We start from the raw sequence: 16,157 nt of genomic DNA, 5'->3' as shown, positions 1-16,157 counted from the left end.
AGTTGTTTCCCTTGACACACTTAGTGTGCCCTTCCGCCATATGCAATATTAGTCTGATTTGTGCGGTTTTTTCGAGAAAAAAAATGAATCGAAGGCGAGCCTTGTCACGGGAGGAGATTCTCCGGATGTTGGATCTTGAGGACCCTGTAGATCATGATTCCGACGTGTTGTTTTCGCCTCAAGAAAGCGATAATAGCAGTGATATTGAGGAAGAAACAGTCCTGTTGTTCCTGCTAGTATGAGTCGGCAAACTACACGTGTTAGGGTGGTACTGCATGAATCTTCGAATGTGTAGTTGCAAGGGGGGCGTGGCAGCACTGATAACAATGGATGGCTGGAGCCTAATCCTTTTGGAAATGTTCATAGGTGTACAGTTGGGACTTTGTTGTGAAAATGTGACTTATATTCAATATGGATTACCTAGACATCATTTGGTGAGTGTCACAGTTTTGTTTCATTTGAGTCAGGATGCTGTGAGTGAATGCGGGATTTGCTTGTTTTTTTCTTTGTACTGTCTCCTTATTTCTGTGTAGAATTTTAACAATATTTCAGCTAATTCATAGGTTTTACACCTTGTTTGGTTATAAAATTATTTATAATACTTTCTGTTAAAAAATAACTTTTAAAAAAGCAGTGGAAAAGAAAACACACACAAAAAAACGTTAAAAAACACAAATTATCCCCCTTTCACCCCCCCTTTGCTAAAACAAATCGCGTGACAAACTTATAAATAGCACGACTGAACTGGGCATCCATTTTTTAATTAGTACACAAAATTTGGTGGTGATTGGACTTAATTCAAGCTTGCTAGACAGATTTCTTTACAGTTACTGTTTTTTGGGAAGTTTCTTGGTGGCAAGCTTGGGCAGGCAGGACGTTAACGCCGTGGCAATGCTAGTCACAATAGTGTTAATTGGTTTGAGGAATATCGGTACTCCAGATGTGGAGCTTGCTTTCCAAGTTAATTAATTGGTTTGAGGAATATCGGTACTCCAGATGTGGAGCTTGCTTTCCAAGTTAATTAATTGCAGTTTTGTGGGGAGTGTTATGCGGATTTTTCTTTCTTATGACTAAAATCCCATATTTTTACTACAATTACAATTCAGCTATCGGTTGAATTTGTTCAAGGAAATTTAGAACAGAAATCCACAGCATGAATTATAATTTCTTAACTGCTTCCCGGTCTTGCACAAAGTTGACTCAGGTTATACATTAATATCTTAGATTTAATTCTTCACTTCACAATAATTGAATTATGGTTATTGTTCGTTGATATGAAATCGATCATTTTCCGGAAACGTGGCTCATTCAGTCATTGCAATTCCAAGGACGACGATAAAAGTTCTTTAGAAATTTGGAGGTGATGAAACAAATATAATGAATACTTCCTTAAATGACGACGATGGATCCATTCACATTAGACGATCACAGTCTGCAGAAAATTCTCGACCTTCGATGATGACCAATGTTTACAGGAACCATGACGACGATGAACTTGATGATGACGATGACGTGGATGACTCTTCTAGAACGCAGCTCTGTTGATGATGTCTTGCCTGATTCGTCTTCCCGTATGCGAACCTGCGATCAAACGTAGAAGCTGTTAAATATCAGACATTCCCTAAATGACAACCCTATCAATATTCATTCTACTAATTCTACGACAAAACTAATTGAAGAAAGAACACATCTACACGCATTCTCTGCGACAAATGAATATGATGTCATCTGGTTCGTTCTTGATCGAAATCCACTAACAAACTAACAACTAGTTACCCTCCAAGACGGCGAAATGGCTGGTTTAATGGCTTCCTTCTCTGCAGCGTTAATAACGTCTGGTTAATGGTGAGAATATGGAGCTCTCCGCCTTGCCTGGTCTGTTGATCTTAACTGCCTGTTCTTCTACTTCCGGCGTTTCTGTATCTACGTAGTTGCTTAGCGATGTACACACTTGGTTGTATTATAAACAATTCGTCGCTAAGAACCTTTACAATTGAAATAATTAGATCAGACACGACATTTCTTTTCCTTCGAAATCTACAATAAAAGAAAGAATTGTGGCTGAAAGAAATGACGTACATCTTTCTGACGTAGATAGTCTCGGTAATCTCGGACCCGCGTGACGTGATTATCTAGTAGTCTCGGCACTCGCGTGTTCTAATGAGCTAAAAGAATCAATCCTTTACATAGGCCCCCCCTTCTGGATAATTATCCTGGGGAAATTATTCTCATTCGAATAGTGAATTAGACGTATAATTATATAACTTAATCATATAATTGTGGCATACGTTACTCATCTAGTTACAAGTCTTGCTTCAGTATGAAGCTCTGCTCATGTAATCGGCACCATGATTGTCCTTTCCAGGGATCACTTTCACAGTGAATGAGTGAGGTTGCAATTGCATCGCCCACCTCATGAGTCGGGGGTTCGACGGTTGACGTTGCAGATGCTTCAGAGGTTGATGGTCGGTCTCTATGGTGAAATGCCTCCCGTAGAGGTATCTTTCAAATTTCGTGATGCCCCACACGGTAGCCAAGCATTCCTTCTCAACGGTTGCGTAGTTGCTCTCTGCTCCATTTAGCTTCTTGCTTTGAAAAGCGATAGGATGCAGTTGACCGTGGTGCTCTTGCATCAACACTGCACCGATGCCTCTGTCAGACGCATCTGTCCGCAGTACGAACGGCTTGTCGTGATCCGGCATGCGTAGTACTGGTTTCTTTGAGAGTTTTTCCTTGAGCGTCTCAAAGCTCTTTTCTCGTTCTTCGTTCCAGCGTAGCTTGTCCGGTTCGAATTTCTTCGTCATGTCAGTCAGCGGAACTGCAATGGTTGCGTAGTCTTGAATGTAGGCCCTGTAGAAATTACAGAGACCTAAGAACGAACGCAGTTCCTTCTTGGTAGAGGGAGGAGAGGCTTCTTGAATCTTCACAATCTTGTCATGTTCGGGCCATCTCTTTCCATCTCCGACTTCATGTCCAAGGTATGGTAGCTCCGTGAAACCAATGTAACACTTCGAAGGCTTTGCGGCTAGGTTCGCTTCTTGGAGCCTAGTCAATACTGCCTTCAGAGCTTCCATGTGTTCTTGCCATGTTTCGGTGGCAATCAGCACGTCATCCATGAAATGATGGACGTCCTTCCGTTTGATGGGGTTCAGAAGTTTCCTCATCATTCTGTTGAAGACACCTGTGGCCGTCTTTAAACCGAATGGCATGTTCACCCACCTAAACTGTCCTGCTGACGTCGTGAAAGCGGTTTTATCCTTATCTTCTTCCGCAATGGGAATCGCCCAGTAACCTTTCGTCAAATCTAATTTCGAGAAGTACTTGGCCTTGCCTAGACTTTGGAATAAGTGCTCTACGTCGGTGATGGGTTCTGCATCAAACACCACGACGTTGTTCAGGGCGCGTAGATCTGAACAGAATCTGTATTTCCCATCTTTCTTCTTTATAAGGACTATTGGCGAGTTGTACGGCGAATTGGCGGGTTCGATCACGCCAAGCTTTAGCATCTCGCTAATTTCGTCCTCTACTGTTCCGACCATAGCGTGAGGTATGGGTCTGGGTTTGATGAAGACAGGCCTCTTTTCCGTTACTTCAATGTTACAACCCAGCAGGTTTGTAGTCATTGGAACATCGGTGAGGTTCTTCTCAAATTCCATGCATATGTCCCTTGCCTCTTTTGCTTTCTCGTCGCTCAGATTCTTGTCAAAATGCATGTCTGCTACAAATTCGGACCTTTTTGTTTCTAACAGAGGTAGCATTTTCTGAGTTTCTGTTACGAAGATGTCGTCACTCATTGTTTCGTCTTCTTCCATGACGATTGCAACAACTTCATCTTCTTCTTCCTCACTGCTTTCATGCGCGTCTACCCGTTGGGTTGGCGTGCTATGTTTGAAAGACGTGTCTCGTTCTTGGTACTCTTTCATCAAGTTGATGTGGTAGAGCTTGATCTTCCTCCCAATCTTGATTTTGTAATCGAATTGGTTCAGCTTCTCCACTACTGTGTAAGGACCTTGCCACAGTAGTTCCAGTTTGTTCTGTTTCTTGGGTCTCAACAACAAAACCCGTTTTCCTACTTCAATCTCCCGCTTCGCGGCTTTCTTGTCGAAGTATTTTGCCTGTTTCATAGCAGCATTCTTTAGGTTCTCTCTTGCTATTTCACAGGTCTTCTCGATGCGATTACGCAAGTCAACAACGTACTCTGCCGTTGTTTTCATCTCATCTGACACTTCTTCTTGCGTCCAAGCTTGACGCAAAATCTGCATGGGACCTTTGACAGCCCTGCCGTACAGCAGTTCAAATGGGGAAAATCCCAAGCTCGCTTGCGGTACCTCACGGTAAGCAAATAGCAAGGCTGGGATGAAGGTGTCCCATTTCTTGGGTTGTTCTTGGGTCATGCGTTTCATCATGCTTTTGAGTGTTCCATTGAAACGTTCCACTAAACCATTTGATTGAGGGTGGAATGGAGCTGTCATGTGGTGCTTGACTTGTAGAAAATCATTCACCTCATGCATCAGTTTTCCAGAAAACTGTGCACCTTGGTCAGTTATGACTTCATCGGGTATGCCCAGCCTGGTCCACATTTCCCACAACGATTCTGCGATCGTTTCAGCACGGATATCCTTGAGAGCAACTGCCTCTGGAAATCTAGTGGCGTAATCCACAGAGACCAGTATGTACTGCTTTTTACTCTCGGATATCGGTTTGATGGGACCAATGATGTCCACGGCGATCCGTTTGAATACAGAACTGATAGGTGGCATTCGACCTAGCGGAACTTTCTTGGTGTGTCCTTTCGGAGTAGATCTTTGGCATGCATCACATGACATACAATATCGTTTGATGTCACTGCCGTGACCTGGCCACCAGAACTCCGTATTGATGCGGTCGAAAGTCTTCTTTTGCCCGAGGTGACCCGCTAATGGAAGGTCATGACCGAATGACAACACTTTCGGTCTTAACTTTTTCGGAACCACCACTCTTGTTTTGTAACACCCATTTTCATACAGTTTGGAGCGAAGGAGAATATCGTTCTTGTAAACGAACTTGACTCCATGGATTTCTCTACCTTTTGTGGCAAATTCCCTGATCTGCGCTAGGGAAGGATCTGCCTTCTGTTCTCGTTTCAAATCCTCAGGAGTGAATGGCTTCTCCTGAGATTTGAGGTTCGGTGGGACACTAGCTTCAGACTTCTTTTCTTCTTCTTTCTGCTGTGCACGGGTGTTCACGGCAGCAACTGTCTCGGAGAACCAAGTGGGGTCGCGGATTGGGTACAACGATGTCAAACATTTGTTGGAACCAATTCCGTACCACTTTCCTATCAGAACAGGATAGACTGGGTTGTCCATCACCGTCACTTCCGTGTCAGCATCGAAAAATGGGGAGTCGATATGCACCACGGCTGTGGGGTACATCTTCTTCGCACCTTTCTCCGCTAGAGTGACCTCTTTCTTGTTCAGTAGGTATTTGTCTTTAGAGACGAGTTCTGCGCTAACCATGATTCCTGTGCATCCAGAATCACGTATAGCTTGAACTAGTTTCCCATCAACCTTGACTGGAATCGTTTCCGAGAAAGTCTTACCTTGACAATCCTCGCAAAGTTTTTCCAGTTTCTCTGGAATGTCAAAAGAACGACCCGTTTCATTGACATTCGGGACCACGGATGTGGTATTTCTCTTGGGGCAATTCTTGGACAGGTGGCCACGTTCTTTACAAAAGAAACATTGGCCATTGGTCCTCAGTTTTGTCCGCTCTTCATCTGACAACTTATGTGGTTGTGCTGTGCTATGTTGACTAGAACCAAACGTGACCGTGCTCTGTTTGACATCACGCCCGTTACCATCATTCTTGGAAAAACGATTTCCTTTTCCTCGAGAATGGGCGTCTGCGTCAGGCACTTTAGTGTTGGACCTAGCTTGATGATAGGTGGTGGCGATTTCGCCGATTTCCTTCGCATCATGTGGGTTGCGATCGCGGATATGGATAGCTAACTCGGGAGGAACTGTTTCCAAAATTTGTTCCCTCAGGATTAGATCCTTCAAATCGTCCACTTCGTTTCCACACTTCGCGAGTTCAATCCATTTATTCATATAGCGATCGAGCTTGACAAAATGTTCCTTGTAAGTGTCCCCTTGTGCTTTCTTCAGATTTCGGAACTTTTTCCGGTAGTCTTCGCTTGTGAGTTGGAAACCTTCATAGAGCGCATGCTTCACTGTTTCATAGTCATCAGCGTCCTCGGCGCTGAGCTTGGAGTAAATGACGCGAGCTTTTCCCTTGAGGAAGTAGACGATACGAGAGGCTTTGGTTGCATCAACGAGCTTGCAATCTTTTGCGTAGTGCTCGTATTGATGAAACCAGCTCTCAATATCGTCCTTGTCCTCAAGGTAAGGTATCTTATGATCAAAGTTATCCTTGCTTTGGCTCGACTCCCTGGCATTGTTGTTCCGGTTATTCTGATTTGCACCTTGGATTCTCAGCTGTTCTAACTGAAAATTCCGTTCGCGTTCGCGTTCTTCGCGATCACGTTCTTCGCGTACGTGTTCTTCGCGTTCTATGCGATCACGTTCTTCGCGTACGTGTTCTTCGCGTTCTATGCGATCACGTTCTTCAACCACATAGGCACGGAGATCGGCTCCGCTCAAGCCCAGTAGTGTACCCTCTTCTATCAAATTCTTGGTCAGTTGTAACCGAGGGTTAGAATTTGTCGCCTCATCACCAACAATGTGATGGGCTGACGTATGAGCCGTGTGCTCAACCGTGTCTCCGACAACGACGTTTTCATTCGTGTCATTGTTCGCCTCATTTGAGGAATTCGCATTCGACATTATCGTTGTTCGTTTCTTATTCCTACGACGAGAAACACGATAATGACTACTTTCCGACGTATGTGATTCGACGCTAGCACTACGAGTGTTATTCGCGGGCGGATCAGAATACATCACATCTTTACATCCTAGTTAGAACGAATCATGTTCAATCGATACAAAATTCGAAAATTTATGAGGATAAAAACTGAATTCTAAGTGTCTCGTTGAGTCTACCAAAGAACATACAAGTAATCTTTATCTCAACCATATGTCAAACTACGGATGATTTCATTTCGCTGCTAATTTCAATACTTTCCTTTCCAGGACAAGTTAGCAGAAATTCTGAGTCGTCTAATGCTAATTACCAAGCAGCTACACTATAGACATATGACTCCTCTGTACAGCAATACCGCGATACAGAGTCACAAGTGACTGATCCTCTGATCAAACTAATGAGTCCATACCAGACTGTTATAGTACGTCACTTCCTTCATCAACAACTAATGAAACACTGATCAACAGACCTTCTTCAGTTTACAATTAGTTGCGGTCGAAAAATTCAGACCTTCCGGGAAATCAATCGGGAACGAACCAGGTATCCCTTACCAAATATGGTTCCAAACTCCCTCCAACCACCCGCGATAATTTCGAACTATATCGGGGTGTGATCAATAGCACGTGTTAGCTATGCTATTCACCACTTGTAATTTAGAACACCACAATAACTGGGGAACTAATTACCAAAAGTGGTTCTACATCTGCCTTTTTTAAAGTGTCGTGGATGAACTCAAACACTGCTAATACATACTACTAACGATGATTAATAGTAAATTTAATTTTCGTGTTATAGCATACACGTTGAGCTACGTCTAGGTCAAAAGAAAGTAAATGGACATGCACTTATGAATACGATGATGGTGGTGAAACACAACACATGCAAACACAGAGAAAAATATAAACAACAACACACAGCCTCCAGCAATTTAGAAAATTTTGAACGTCGGTCTAACAGAAAATTGCGAATTGATCCCGGACGAGCCCCCAATGTTATGCGGATTTTTCTTTCTTATGACTAAAATCCCATATTTTTACTACAATTACAATTCAGCTATCGGTTGAATTTGTTCAAGGAAATTTAGAACAGAAATCCACAGCATGAATTATAATTTCTTAACTGCTTCCCGGTCTTGCACAAAGTTGACTCAGGTTATACATTAATATCTTAGATTTAATTCTTCACTTCACAATAATTGAATTATGGTTATTGTTCGTTGATATGAAATCGATCATTTTCCGGAAACGTGGCTCATTCAGTCATTGCAATTCCAAGGACGACGATAAAAGTTCTTTAGAAATTTGGAGGTGATGAAACAAATATAATGAATACTTCCTTAAATGACGACGATGGATCCATTCACATTAGACGATCACAGTCTGCAGAAAATTCTCGACCTTCGATGATGACCAATGTTTACAGGAACCATGACGACGATGAACTTGATGATGACGATGACGTGGATGACTCTTCTAGAACGCAGCTCTGTTGATGATGTCTTGCCTGATTCGTCTTCCCGTATGCGAACCTGCGATCAAACGTAGAAGCTGTTAAATATCAGACATTCCCTAAATGACAACCCTATCAATATTCATTCTACTAATTCTACGACAAAACTAATTGAAGAAAGAACACATCTACACGCATTCTCTGCGACAAATGAATATGATGTCATCTGGTTCGTTCTTGATCGAAATCCACTAACAAACTAACAACTAGTTACCCTCCAAGACGGCGAAATGGCTGGTTTAATGGCTTCCTTCTCTGCAGCGTTAATAACGTCTGGTTAATGGTGAGAATATGGAGCTCTCCGCCTTGCCTGGTCTGTTGATCTTAACTGCCTGTTCTTCTACTTCCGGCGTTTCTGTATCTACGTAGTTGCTTAGCGATGTACACACTTGGTTGTATTATAAACAATTCGTCGCTAAGAACCTTTACAATTGAAATAATTAGATCAGACACGACATTTCTTTTCCTTCGAAATCTACAATAAAAGAAAGAATTGTGGCTGAAAGAAATGACGTACATCTTTCTGACGTAGATAGTCTCGGTAATCTCGGACCCGCGTGACGTGATTATCTAGTAGTCTCGGCACTCGCGTGTTCTAATGAGCTAAAAGAATCAATCCTTTACAGGGAGTACAGTAAAACCTCTGGCTAACGACCTTGAAAATATCCAGAAAAATTGGTCGTAAAAAGAAGGGGTGGCAGGTTTCACGGTAATCAGACTCTTTGATGTGTGTAAACTTTGCCTTCAAATTACTTGCTTACTGTGTTGATTTTCATCATTTTTTCTGCTTGGCATGAGTAAGACAGTATGGTATTTGCAATAAAGATAAAAGCTAAAATGTTCGTGTTTGAGCAATTATTTGAGCGAGTTTTTCGAAGCGAACGTGTGAATCCTGACAGACACCATTTCCTTCTGTCACATGACCCCATTTCAAAGTGTGATTCAAGCAGACACGAAAATAACACACAAAACTTATGATAATGGGGTTATTAATTGAATTAATACACAAGGTTAGTCTCTGAATAGATAAAATGGAGAAAAAAAATATCAAATAGGAGCATAAAAGCGTTTCTTGAAAAATGTTCAATCGCCACCGGAAGCGTCTGGCGGAAAAAAAACCACGTGCTTTGTTTGAAAAGCAAAGCCTAATTTTACACATCGCGTGCTTTTGTCTTTGTTATTCTTGCTTGTCAACATCATTTTCTTGATGTTCTTCACTGGAAAGCAGGGGCGGGGATGTAGCTCAGTCGGTAGCGCGCTGGATTTGTATCCAGTTGGCCGCTGTCAGCGTGAGTTCGTCCCCACGTTGGGCGAGAGATTTATTTCTCAGAGTCAACTTTGTGTGCAGACTCTCCTCGGTGTCCGAACACCCCTGTGTGTACACGCAAGCACAAGACCAAGTGCGCACGAAAAAGATCCTGTAATCCACGTCAGAGTTCGGTGGGTTATAGAAACACGAAAATACCCAGCATGCTTCCTCCGAAAGCGGCGTATGGCTGCCTAAATGCCGGGGTAAAAACGGTCATACACGTAAAAGCCGTGGGAGTTTCAGCCCATGAACGAACAAACAAACTGGAAAGCAGGTGTATCATCAACAGTATTACAAAATCGCAAAGAATGAACATTTGTGTTGTGATCCGACCGGTGTCTGTAGACTGAATCACACGTTCGGCAAATTAAATTTTCGTTTTTAACGGAAATAACCGAGCCTTTCACTGGAAATGATGTTTCAACCACTTCAGATCGTCTGCAGGAAAAAAGGAATGCGATACCGCCCAGTGAGTAAAACATTTCATCGTTTTTAGTGCCTTTTGATAGTGTTTTGTTGCGTCTGTCAGCAACGTTCGTCAACCCAACGTTCGACACAGCGACGCACGCATACGGATTTGCAGCGTTTGTATTCGAAAATGAGGGATTTATGAGTTCGTTTGCATAATTTCAATCGCTAGTAGGTTTTCCCTTCGTCTCCCATTCTTGTGTTTGCATGTTATTGGCATTTCATTGTGTAAATTGAAAGTTTGTGAGTAACAGTAGTAAAATCTATCGAACGTTGGCGACGCTGACAGACGGAAATATCGAACGTTGCCTTCAATGACAGAAGGGCTTGGCGATCACTGTGTTCCGTTTGAGGTACTCTCTGCTCCAGGCTAAAAATAACCGGCAGTACCACTCTCCTCCCGTCTATTTACCCTTTCCTTCCCCATTTCCCTCCAACCCCTTCCGCCCACAGTGGCGCCTGAAATAGGGCCAGACCTGCACTCTTCTTTGTCTGCAGCTAGCGTGCGTGGCCCTCTAGCTCTCTGTTATGCTGTGTTGATAAGGATGCCGCGAGCAGAGAGATAGCAGTCGTTCTGAGTGTGTGATAATTGGGTGGCCCTTGCCTTTCGGAACTGATGTTTTTAGTGTGTTTAGTTGTATTTATTGCAATGCATGCCACAATTCACAAGACAGAAGAAAGGATACATGAGAGAATTAGAAAAAGTGTGTCCCCCCCCCCCAAGTATATAATTATGCGACTCTTTGCACTCTGAAAAAAAATGTGCATGCTGCATTTAATGAAACACCTTGAAACAACGCAGTAAACAAAACATCCTAAATGTGCCACAATAAAAGAACACAAAATAATGAAAGATAAAGACAAAGGTAATCCCCAAGTACATAATACATATATACAACACTTTACGAAATATATACAAACAGTAGAGTATATACAGTCGTATATTTACATACATATTATGCCAAGGACTACTAGTAGAAGTCATTGATGGTGCGCATGTAAAATTTGTTTTGCGTTTATATAAGTATATAATTCAAAATAGTGTAGATAATGTCAGTAACATATAAGAAAGAAAACTGTTCATGTTACAGTGTTAGCTGCATGTGAATAAAACAAAAAAGCTTACCTCACGGCCCTCCTATACAAGTCTCACAAACTTGTATATATAATATACCACAGGAGAAAAAAAAACGTAGCTCGCGCGCGCTCACCCAAATCCGCGCGAAGTGCCACATGATATTATACCCCGACAACACATAGGCGGATAATACATGTATGTCAATAGTATGAAACAAAACATGCCACAATTTTCAAGACAGAAGAAAGGGTAAATGAGAGAATTAGAAAAAGTGTTTGCTCCTCAAGTATATAATTATGCCACTCTTTACACTCTGAAAAACATGTGCATGTTGCATTTAAAGAAACAGGAACGGCACAGTATGTAAGACGGCAGAAGACAACACAGTAAACAAAACATCCTAAATGTGCCACAAAAAAAAGAACACTAATTAATGTCGTATTTAAAAACATATTATAGGCATGCGTATGGTGCGCATGTGAAATTTGTTTTGCGTTTATATAATTCAAAATAGTGCAATTAATGCCTGTAATATAAAAGAAAGAAAAAACGGTCTTTCAATACATGTTCATGCAAATTGTTAGCTGCATGTGAAGAAAACAAAAAGCCTACCTGATGTCTCCTCCTACATCAGTAATCCAATAGCAGCACACAAGTCGATTTGAAAGTTTTTCAACACAGTTTTTCACTCGTATTGTTCTCACAAACTTGTATATATACCACAGGAAACAAAACTCGTCGATCCGACGACAATTTAACGTTTGTTTCATTATCGCAAACAAAACAGAACAGACAAAACGAAACAAAACAACACAGCACAACAGTTGGGGTTGTTATTTCTCTGAGATGCTGAAGAAAAAAAAGATGACGTGCATTGTAATGGAATAGAGTGGGTGTAATTTCAAACTAAACGGTTCAAATGTGAGTGTAAACACACTCTTTACGCGGGATCACATTCCCTCACACGCATATGAACACACACACACACACACACACACACACACACACACACACACACACACACACACACACACACACTATGTACATTTTTAGAAAGAAAAACAAAACAAAAACACAATGTACATTGTTAGAAGAAGAAAAAAAACAATATGTACAATTTTAGAAGAAAAACAAACAACAAAAAACAATGTTTTAGAGCTGTTATTGTGTCAATATGCTAAAGGCCTCAATGACTTTTTATCATTCTTGTTTAGGATTTTGTTTTTGGCGGGGTGTCAAGCAGCATCGGTGAGGTCTTAATTTGTTGCTCTTTCATTAACTGGCAAAGTTGCTGTCCCTTGTTTTTCATGCCCCAAACTCTCCTTTTCAAATTGTTGACGTCAGAATGTATTTTTTCGCCGCCCTGTTCACCCATCAAACCAAGCCCCATCCCCCACCTGTCCATAAACTCTACACAATGTGCTTCAAGTATGTGCTGCTTTGGGATGACATTAACGTTGTCAAGGCACACGTTACCTCTGTAGAACTCCATGTATTCAGAAATAGCTACTTGGATGCCAGGAAGGTCATCTTTCCCAACTGGTTTTGTGTGTGACACAAGCCTGTGCACACTGGAGTAAAGACTGTTCAAACGGGTGTGTTTGTCTTTGATTTGACCTGCAAGGTTGTGCATGCCATAATCATCTGTCAGGATAAATGCCCTTCTTTCTACGCTGTCTGCTATGGCAGTAATCACTTCATCTTTAATGTATTTGTTGCAGTGATTCCCATTGAAGCTACCACCAAAAAAGGCCTGAGGTGTTATGCTATGCTTATTCAAAATCTCAGTAACCCCTGCAACTGTTGGTCCTTCAGATCTGTCGAAGACTGGAAACGTTTTCAGATTAAGTTTCCCTTTTTCTCGGAGATTATACATTTTTCTGACACACCTTCTGAATGCTTCGGTAGTGTTGTCAATCACCACAAAACGCTCTTCACTCAGTTTTATTTTAGAAAGGGCATCTGCTATTTGCTTGTCAAGCTGGTGACACTCATTTGCAAGAAGATCGTGGTGTTTGTTCACAATACCAAGGAGCAAATGAAGGTAAGGCGGCGCTACATGACTCACTTTGACGTCCCATATTGGAGCACGAATGACGTTGTAGTGGTCTTTGGCATGTTTTTTGTTCATCTTTAATGTATTTGTTGCAGTGATTCCCATTGAAGCTACCACCAAAAAAGGCCTGAGGTGTTATGCTATGCTTATTCAAAATCTCAGTAACCCCTGCAACTGTTGGTCCTTCAGATCTGTCGAAGACTGGAAACGTTTTCAGATTAAGTTTCCCTTTTTCTCGGAGATTATACATTTTTCTGACACACCTTCTGAATGCTTCGGTAGTGTTGTCAATCACCACAAAACGCTCTTCACTCAGTTTTATTTTAGAAAGGGCATCTGCTATTTGCTTGTCAAGCTGGTGACACTCATTTGCAAGAAGATCGTGGTGTTTGTTCACAATACCAAGGAGCAAATGAAGGTAAGGCGGCGCTACATGACTCACTTTGACGTCCCATATTGGAGCACGAATGACGTTGTAGTGGTCTTTGGCATGTTTTTTGTCACTGCCAGATTCTTGGTACCCTATGAGGTCTTCTTTCATGTTTCTTAACGTTCTTTTGGGGGCTTTTTCTCTTGGACTCCATTGCATTTGCGTTTTGGAAGTCTTGCACCAAAGACATGGATAACTACTCTGGGCTCCTGACAGTCCATACATTTTTGACTGGAAATCATAATCCCCAAACATAAACACTCGCAGCCTTTTTCCTTTCCACATCATGCCGTTGACAGCACTAACTCCCTCTTTAATAGTGCTGCCTAAAATCTTTTCAAGGTTTTCAGCAGAATCTTTGGCTTCAGTCATCACAACCAACTTTGAGTTCGCATTTGGATTGTGGAGATTTGCTACTTCAAGAACAACTTTAAAACTCCCCCCTCCATGGTCACCCCCGATTTTAACCCAAATTTCATTTTCTGGCAAGGTGTTGTTATGCCATGTTAGCATGTTCTTCTTGTCGTACTGGTCTAAGAGATCAGTTACAAACTTGGGCCAGCTGACAATAGAAGACACGGGAATGCCCCTAACTTCCTCTTTCTTTGTCGCTTTGTTGATGCATGAGAGACGTAATGTGTAAACTTCTATTTTCCCACAAAGCACTCCCTCCTGAAATTCCCTCTCCTTTTTCTCACACTCCATTTTTATTCCCATTGCCTTGTTTAATTTTCGCAACTGCCTTTGTTTTGCCCAGCTAAGTGACAGTTTTGCTCTAATTTGAGCTGCTGATTTTGAAGAGACGCGTGCCTGTCCCAACCCAGCTGTTTTCAGAATGTCATCCCTTTTGCGCTTTGTAGTGTGCTTGAGTTCAGTGCTTTGTTGTTTTATTATGTCAGCTTCCGTGGAACCGGAAATTTCTTTTCTCAAGTTGGCAATTTCCTTTGCTCTTCTCTTCCTCATTGGAGTAGAAACTAGCGCTGATGACTTTTTCGCTCTCACAATTTTCTTTAGGACAAGTGGCTGTGCTTTTGTCTTACATATCAACGTCTTCTTGTCATCTGACTGTGCCAGTTTCACCCTAACTAAGCCAGTTAAATACTCTTCCTCTTTTTTTGTCAAAGGTGCTTGCAACTGTTCTATTGGGCGGAGTTGGGTTTGTGGTTTGTTTTTTGACAAAACAGTGTGAGTATCTGTTGCTTTCTGTGACTGAGATACAGACTTTGCAACAGGTGTTTTATCGCTTGTTTCTGCTGGGGCTTGGGTTTGAAATGATGTTGAAGCAGCTGACACGAGTGTGTCATTGCTAGTACTTACATCACTCTGAGTCGTACCCTTGCGAGATACCAGCAAGTCGAAAAGACGTTTTTTGACCACACGGCTTGCGGTTTTTGTTTCAGGTGTTGAAGAACACTGTGGCTGAAAGGTTTCAACAATAGAAGTGCTTGTACAGGCATCAGTACTGTCAACACATGTGCTTTTTCTTTGCGGACTAGCAGCTTTTTCACTGGCTTTTTTTGTTTTTTTACGACAACCGGCCATTTGTTCGGCAAACGTTTTACACACACTACAGTCAGCTACTTCCACTTTGGAGTTGTATTGTGTCCACATCACTTTTGTTTTTTCAATGTTATTATGTATTGCTTTTGAGAATCCTTGAGATGGAATGTTAGTTTTTTTTAGTTCGCTGAGACGAGAAGAGCATGTTGAACACACTGTACGTGAGAAAGTGGTGCCATTAGCTTCTTCAGAAACTTGAATACCATGAAACTGAAACAACACGGAAGCGTAGTTTTTGCAATGCCTAATGGTATGACGTTTGTCCTTCGCTGCCTTTGATCTTCTGCCACAAATTCTGCACATAGCATTTAGCCTAAATATGTGGAGATCTTCCGTATGTTGCACTGCCGCCATTCTTAACTGGGACACCTTAAATCAATAAATTGAAAGAAATTGACACCAATAAACAAGCTAAACCATGTACACACAAACAGACAGGCAAAAACATAAGCACAATTACAGTCACAAGTGACAACATTAAGTAAAGAATAAACACATCATACTGCTTAAGAACACAAAACAATGGGGGGGGGGGGGACGCAAAACAAGCAACAACAAAACAGAAAAGATGAAATGCACTGGAGTCAACAGCCACAGCGATTGTCACACATAGTCCATAAAACAAGTGTCTTGCAACGAGTGCCTGTTCCGATGAACCGTGCGTGCACCGCGTGGGTATTTACGGGGCAAATTAAATTGCTCCAGAAATCACACAAACACCTTGCGCAAAACTTATTCTCACTCTATAACACAGTTTAGAATAAGTACTTACTGACGGCAACACAGGAAACACAGTCAATTGCTGCTATGATTGTTGAGCGTGGTCAGAACATGGTACACAACGTGCATATTCTGAATATTGTAAGTGGAACAAAGAGCACGTGTCAGC

At 41.9% G+C, this 16,157-nt stretch overlaps 1 protein-coding gene across 2 annotated transcripts in view; it reads left to right on the top strand.

Moving 5' to 3' along the window:
• Positions 1–16,157, top strand: part of LOC138961358 (stomatin-like protein 1) — a 42,859-nt gene that overhangs the window by 15,432 nt on the left and 11,270 nt on the right. The gene's annotated exons all lie outside the window — the stretch shown is intronic.

The sequence above is a fragment of the Littorina saxatilis genome, linkage group LG3 (assembly GCF_037325665.1).
Source record: "Littorina saxatilis isolate snail1 linkage group LG3, US_GU_Lsax_2.0, whole genome shotgun sequence".
Taxonomy (NCBI): Eukaryota; Metazoa; Mollusca; class Gastropoda; order Littorinimorpha; family Littorinidae; genus Littorina; species Littorina saxatilis.
This window is presented reverse-complemented; position numbering and strand designations above follow the sequence as displayed.